The following is a 7,827-nucleotide window of genomic DNA, read 5'->3' on the forward strand; positions in this document are numbered from 1 at the left end:
TGCGATGCGGGGCTTTGTTGTAACCCTATAAAAGCTGTCTGAACCCTGTACCCAGGGTTCCCAGTCCTCTATGCCACGTGGAGTATGGCTATGGACCCCAGTGCACTGGAATATAAAAGACCTCATGCTTTTGCATCAAGACAGCTTCTTGTGAGTGATTGGGGGCGGGGGGGGGGCCGTCTGTCCTGAGTAGCAGCATGAGGCTCCATCCCCTCCGCTGGTCATTCAATACCAACATAAATAAATATAACCTGCTTTTCTTAATAAACATAAATGAGAAAATCATTAATATGTGTCCTTGATACTTCACATTCTTTCAGAAATACTACAAATCCCTGCATTTACACATCCAAATGGACTCACACCAGGACAGGAATTTACTTCAAAGTAAACAAATTGAACAATATAATACCATAGAAAAAGTATCTGGGCAAGACAACATACTATGCACAGTGACTAGTGAAACCTTGTGTTATTATGAAAGTAGCTCGAGCAACATACTATTTTATGTGAAACAAAGGAGACACACAAACAGAAATCAGACAGATTTTGTGTTATTTGGGTCATGAAGAAGGAGAGAGCTGAGCTTTTGTCAAAGTTCTAGTAAAATTCCCAAAGATATGCTGGAAGGAGAGAAACACTGCAGGCGAATATCATCCAAGTCTAGCACAGACATGTTACCAAAGGCATAATCAAAATGGATATCTTTGATAAATACTTAAATACTTTTAGTACAGAAAAAAAAGGAGGCCAAATGGAAATAAGAGACTTAATTTTCAAAAATGAAAATTACATAATAATTAATTATGAAAGGTACAATATAAAAACAAAATAACCCTAGAAGGAAATCTAACTATGTATGTGTAAACATGGGCAACAAACATATCCAGGAAAGAAGCCCAACACACTGGGAACTATATTTACTATCTTGAGGTCTACTCTATTTGAGACTATCAGGACCTATGTAACATTGGAACTGCTATGTAGGAATCAAAGAGTGTTGGTCCCTGCCTGGACCCCTGAGGCACCTTGAGCAAGCCTGAATCTGCTGGCTGGAACATTTTGTGCCACAGTAGTTTTTTATAATCTTCTTGATTTGTTAACACACATCTGATGGAGAGGAACTAAGACCAGGAGCACTTGCACGCTTGACCCTTGATTGTTTTCCACTGTGTTGTGAGTCAGTATATATGCCTGCACCTTCCACTCATAAAACAGCATTCAGAATTCCAGCTGCAGGAATGTCCCGCTGTCTTTTCTTTTATTTCAAACTCTAGGTCTTTGTTGGATTAGTGGAACAGATTGAAGTGTGGGTACTACAAGTGGAGGTCCCACTGAGATGGGGAAGAAAGGAACACCTAAGAGATTGCCCTCAGAGGCCTGCAAGCAAAGTACGTGAATGATGGTATATTGAAGGATGGGTGCCAGTAATTCTAAGGAAATTCTCAGTGGGCAAGTAGTGGCCCTATTGAAAAGACAGGACACCGAGAAAAAAAAGAAGACAGAAAATGAATTCATAACCATATTAGTGAAACATAATCCCTGGTTTATAGAGTCTGGAGGCTTCAACATCCCTGACTGGGAACAGATAAAAGGAGATCTCAAAAAGGCTTATAAAGAAGGAGAGCCTGATAATTTCTCCAATTGCCACCTTTTCCCTTTGGCATCCACTTAAGGATGTGTTTCTGAGCAACAATGTCAAAGTAAAACAATAAATGGCAGGGATGAAAAAGACTTTTGAGGAAGTACAAGATTCATAATCTGTGTAATCTATCAGGAACCAAGAGGGATCCCAAATAGGAGACATTAGTCCTGCTATAACTCATGTAGAAGTTACTTTGGAAGCAGAGATTGAACAACTAAAGCAAAGAGTTACTGAAGCTTGAGTATAAATGCAGTCTACAAGGACATAAACCATTTCTTGTGATCCTTTTAGTGGAGCCTCAGTGCCTGGAGGGATAGAGTAGGCTGTCAAAGATATCCAAAGTAGAAGCCTTGGGAAAGGAAAGAGAAGCTTATCATGGGACTGAGACACTGGATCTTCTGAATAAGAGGGTTAGGGAACACAGCCCACTCCATTTCAAGAATCTAAAACAACCTAAGGAGACTTTCCACTGCTTATGGGCTTCATGCTCCTTTCAGTCAGGCAATTTTTTAGTCTTTCAGTGTTTTGCAACCCCACTGATTGGATACAGCTCTGAAGAGCCAAAATGAATGGGGATCAGGTGCTAGCCATTCCCTTTTCTATGAAGTATCTAAGATGCTCACATGTGTGGCCCTTTTTCCAGACCACTAATGATAGTTTGGGTAAAGCAGCTATAATTTTACAATTTAGTACAAAGGATAGGAATTTCACCTTCATTTCAGGCACTTGTGTGCTGGCTCCCTTATTATTTGTTGTAACCAATGCTACTAATTTTAGAGGAAGTCTCAATTGTTTTCAACAAAAGAATGACTCCATGTCCAAGGAAAAGGCCCAGTTATTGGCTGTGTAGATATGGACTATTATCTAGCACTATTTTCCATGACCAGTGGGGTAGCAAGGAAGGCCTGAAGCCCAAAGGATCTGGAATGAAGGGACGGGAGACCTAAGAAACAGGTATCAAGAGAGGCCTTCTGATCAAGCTACAAAATTTTATTTTGCTCTAGCATGTTATCTAGTGGTTAGGACAGGAAGCTAGGTAAGGTGGGGGGAATCGTAAGTGGGGGCTGTTCGTTTCCTCGTAACTGCACTGCCTGTCTGCTGTTCTTAATTATAGGTCACTAAAGATGAGCAGGATATGCAGATAAGCAAGTTGTTAGCAGGGGAAGAGATTTTGGAGTTGCTAAATAACTGCATTAACTGCATTCCCCTGAACCCCAAGTTCTACTTCTCAGGAAGTTGAGAAGGGGGGGGAGGTAGATTGGGACTGAAGGTAGCAGTCTTCTAACTCAATCTGCTATTCTAAGGAAAAACTTGTGATCAGGAAGGCTTATGTCACGATTACTCCTGGCAATTCCTCCCTTTTTTTCCAAGTAAGAATGTGAGCTATTGACACTATCTCACCATGAGTGGGAGCAGGGACCTGGTCCCCCTAGATGGTTATCTGATATATATCTTGAAGCAAGCCACCCCGCCTAGGTGGTGAGATTGCTCATGCCTGCAGCAATTTTTTTTGTGGTGGGAAGGGTTTTTTGACATTGACCTTCATGCAACCAGGTATACTCCCATGAAGGCCAGGGTAGGTGTCCTTGCTGGCCTCTCTTCATTGCACTCACAATGATGTTTTAGTTTTCTCAATAGCAGAAGGAGGCTTCCCTGGGAAGTGGCTCCCTTGATCATGGGTTATTTATCACCTTCTAAAGGTTCACTTTGACCATGATCATCGAGGTCATGCCCTTGATAACGTACCTGAATAGTCTTTCCAATTGGATCTGTTGCCAGATGAAGCCAGTTAACTTCATAATGGCCCAAGAACCTTAGTTAAGCAGAATCAATAAGCCAGCAATGGATGGGCGTATGATGGTAAGCTAGTGTGAGGATGAGAGCCTATTTTAGAATCAGCCTTGTTCCTATCCTCACTGCTTCCTTCTTTTTCAAACCCTTCCGACCTTGGCCATACTGTCTCTTGTCACTCCTGTGTGATCTGTATAAAAGCAACAGTCTTCCTTGAGTGCTGTACAAATTCCTCCTTGTTGTCAAAACAATAGGTCTAAGCCTAGCCTGTTTTGGAGGAAGACCTCTGAAAGGAAGACAAAAGATTTTTCAAGGCAGTTAATGCCCTCTTCCAAGTTATGGATTTCATTATCTATAGAGGTCAGAAGGTCTGGGTAATGGCAGTTTGAGAGAACAAGGGATGAAATCTCAATGCCTTCTACTGCTCCAGGTTCCGGACCCAAAAGCAATGCAAGGGTCAGTGCAGTCACAGTAGGGGTGAGAGCCCCTCCGGTTCCACCCAAATCTGGCTAAATTCTTAATCAGAATAATGGTTGAGTCAGGGAACTCACTCTGCCAAAATCGAACCCTAGGTGTAGTGTTTAGGAGGGGTGAAAAATGCAGGTGGTTAGGCCTTCCTGACATGCCTGCCAGGAATCTTTGTTATAAATTAGGTATAGAGAAGGGTCACCAGGTGACAGGATAAGATTGCAGAGATGGGGATGGGTCGTGGGGACTTGGAAACTGGGGGAAGTTAGAGTCCAGAGCCCATGATTTCTTTAAGGGTGAGCTTGGATGATGGGTTGTGGTTCCATCTTCAGTCAGTAGAGATGTTTGAGCAAGAAAAGTATCCAAGAAATGAAATTCCCCTGTGGAAGGATGAGGAAGAAAGATAGCAGAGCCAACATGATTCAGTGAGTTGGGGATTGATTTGTTCAAGGCCAAAATGATTTGATTAACAAGTTTTAAAATGAGCTCTCTAGAATTTGAATCAAACAAGGGCTCTTTAGGGTGAGGAGAGGACTGATTGTCACCAGATTTGAACAATGGGTTCTTGTCGAGGGGTGAGGACATTAGTCCCCAGTGATCTGTTAGGAACTATTTGGAATGGGTTGCCATATTAGGAACGGTTTTAAGGCCATCATTGTACCTCTCCTTATCGACTTGAAATTGCCAGGTAAATCCTGAGGTCCACTCCGTTTCTTGCCCTCAGTAGCAAAGGTAATGCTAACAGGGTGGCATAATGTGGAGCATTCTAGAACATTGGTCCATCCTGTATAAAGGACATCCTTGATAGTATAATTGGCTGTGACTATTATATAACCACAGGAGAAGGATGGATTCCAGAATGTCTGTCTACATGTTTCACAGCCCCAGTTAAGGTAACAAAACTAAAAAAAAAAAATCCCAATGTCACAATATTTGTAATATAGTGCTCTTTATCAATTGAATTATGGGCAAATGTAGAAGGGGAGGATGGGATCATGCTGCTCCTATCTTTAGTGCTACAGCCATCCCAGGGATCAAAGCCCATTTTCCCCAGAGGCAAGGGGGAAGTAGGGACCTTCAGAGGGTCAATATAAGATTCTAAGTCGCAATTGGTACCTGCCTCAAGGGCAAGTTTGCAAAGGTCAGGGTATAAGTTAGGCCACCTGGGGTCATGGGAGACATGGGATGCCTTCTCCTGGCCAAGGGATGACCACCCAGGTGTAATTAAGGGGCTGATGAGAGCTATCTAAAATGTGAACGGAGATCCAGAGGCGCAGCCTCGAACCAGATGTCAACGGTGGTGAATATAGGCCTAACAGTATGTGGAATGGAAGGAGAATTTATCTCAGGGCAGGGGGGACCCTGGCACCTGGATAGGGTGACATTAAATTGGCTGGCAAGCCTGTCTGGGAGCCATCTTGGACCTCCTATTTCTTGATCATAAGACCCAGGCCGAGCTTCATCCCCAAATTAGGACTGGATCAGGTCCTATCCATCTTGCGTTTAAGGGGTCCCACTATTTTACTGTGGTTTGTTGTGGTCTGCAGCCGATTTTCCATCGCTATCCACAACCAGGAAGTTAATCCCAAAGAGGGCATGTTGAAGATAGTTTCACAGGATACTGCAAATGTCATTTAAAAGAAAGTCCCCTTTTTAATTTGTGGCCTGCCATTAAGGAAAAGTTTGAGAAGGGGCACTGGGGCGAATCCTCTTGAACACAGTGTGTATGGGAGAACTCAGCAGGATGATCATTGTGGTCCCATTTGTGTTATTAAGCTGGTGAAGAGGGAGTAGAATGAACTGTGCCAGGCGCTCACCAGAGAGGACAGCATGTGAACCAGCCTGGACAGAAACAATTATCTTTATTTCTCCTGCAAAGTCATTATCAACAATTCTGGGGAAAATCTGAATTCCTTGGAGTAGAACTGGCTCTCCCTAGGACACAGCCAAACATACGACCAAGGAGTCCCATGCCTAAAGCCTAAGGAGCCTCAGCATGTGTGTCCTGTCCTGCTGTGGCCCACCTTGAAGTCTGAGATGAAACTTCTCAGCTGTGGGGGGTACTGTGCACGACTAAAGGGTTGGGAGTTTTTCAATGTGGGAGAAACCTGACACGTCCGGGGCCTGCCCTATGAGAAGAGTTTGACCCAGGCTCTTAGCTTGAGATCTGTATTCAGAAGCCCAGTGTTTGCCTTTGGGACAACTCTGGCATAGATTGGTAGGAGCTCCACTGCTCGGGTCCAAAAGGGGGGGATGGATGTATGAGGTGGGGGTCAGTATATGCTGGTGCTGAAATCACAAACAAGCAGGCTCTCATGTCAGTGAAGGAAGGGACTTAAGCAGGCAATGGAGGCACTTCCAGCTTTCAAGTCTAGCAGAGGGTGTGGCCCTGATTAGAGACAGATCTTTCACCACCAATGATCTGGATTAAAGGTGTGTGTTCCCACCAAAAAGTTCCAGGTTAGGAGTAGACCTCCCTACTTTCCTGATTCAATTAGGAAATGATCCCTCACACGTGTCCCAGAGTTTTGGCTTACGATGAATTGCAGATGCAGTCAAGTCGACAACCAAAATAGCAGAGAATCTTAGCCGCCTTCAAGGGGCTTTTATAATTCTCCTTTATGGTCAGAGTACTCATCATTGAGTACACAGCTCCCTCATTGCGGTCACTTCACGGACTTGCCTAGGGAAGCAATGTATTTTTATTGGACTAGCATCTCAGAGAATGATGAGGCATTTGTGGTGTCATGACATGATGACTCAAGATGGATAGCAAAGCTATAAGCAAAGGGATGCTCCCTGGACAGACAGACAGCAGACAGTTCTGCCACTTGTTCATTCACCACCATTCTCTGAACAATATTTTAGGAGAAAGAGCCAAGTCTCCTACAAATTAATTTGTCATTTTTTATCTTCAACACAACTAAGTAAAGATAATTACATAACCCTAGGTACTGCTGATAATCTAAAAATCCATATAGTGGGTAATTTCCCATATTCCACCTAGGTCAACCTGTCTAGGAAATTTCTCTAAATAAGCCTTCCTAAAGTATGTAAAATGTAACAAATAGCACCAGCCTTTTAAAAAGTAAAAGTAATTTCCTGAGGCTTTTTAATTTTTAACTTTTGATAATTGTGTATATTTGGTATTTGTGACAGGGATTCTTAGTACCTTTGAAGACTATCCTGAAACTTTATAGACCAGGCTGGCCTGGAACTCACAAAGAACCATCTGCATTTGTCTCCAGAAGGTGAGATCCAAGGCACATCCCACCACTGTCCTACAATTTTCATGAGTTTATCGAGCTATTTTGTGTTATCAGAATAGATTTACAATGATTCCTTCAAATACTTTGTCTCAATTTTTTTTTCAGTGGCTTTTACACTTGGCTGATATAATGGGATTGGTCATTGGGGGAGACTCCAAGGTTAGATCCTCAGCCTACTGTCACAGATCCTCAGATAACCCAAGATTCAAAACAAGTTTCCAAATAGAGAGGAACTAATTCAGATCCCTGGAGTTTTCTCCAAGTTATTCGTCTAAAGTTAATGATATCCATTACATGGTTCTGCTGTCTCTGTAGATTTCTCCATCATGATCTTGATCTCCATGGCTCATATTTTCCCTCCTCCCTCTCTTGGACTATCATCCTTGATCGTGCTCTGGTGCTTGGGTGGGGATCTTGGTAACTGGTTCCATCAATTATTGGATGAAGGTTGTATGATGATATTTGGGATCTACCACAATCTAACTACAGGCTTAGACAAGTTTGGGTATCCTCTCCACTATTGCTAGGAGTCTTAATTTGTTTCCTTTTTTGTGGATTCTTGCCATTTACAAGAGGTTCTTTATTAAAGTAACACAGTCAAAATACAAAAGAGGAGAAAATTTTGGTGGCCAGAGCAAATGGTTTTCTTGAGAG

Source organism: Phodopus roborovskii, unplaced genomic scaffold (assembly GCF_943737965.1).
Source record: "Phodopus roborovskii unplaced genomic scaffold, PHOROB, whole genome shotgun sequence".
Lineage (NCBI taxonomy): Eukaryota > Metazoa > Chordata > Mammalia > Rodentia > Cricetidae > Phodopus > Phodopus roborovskii.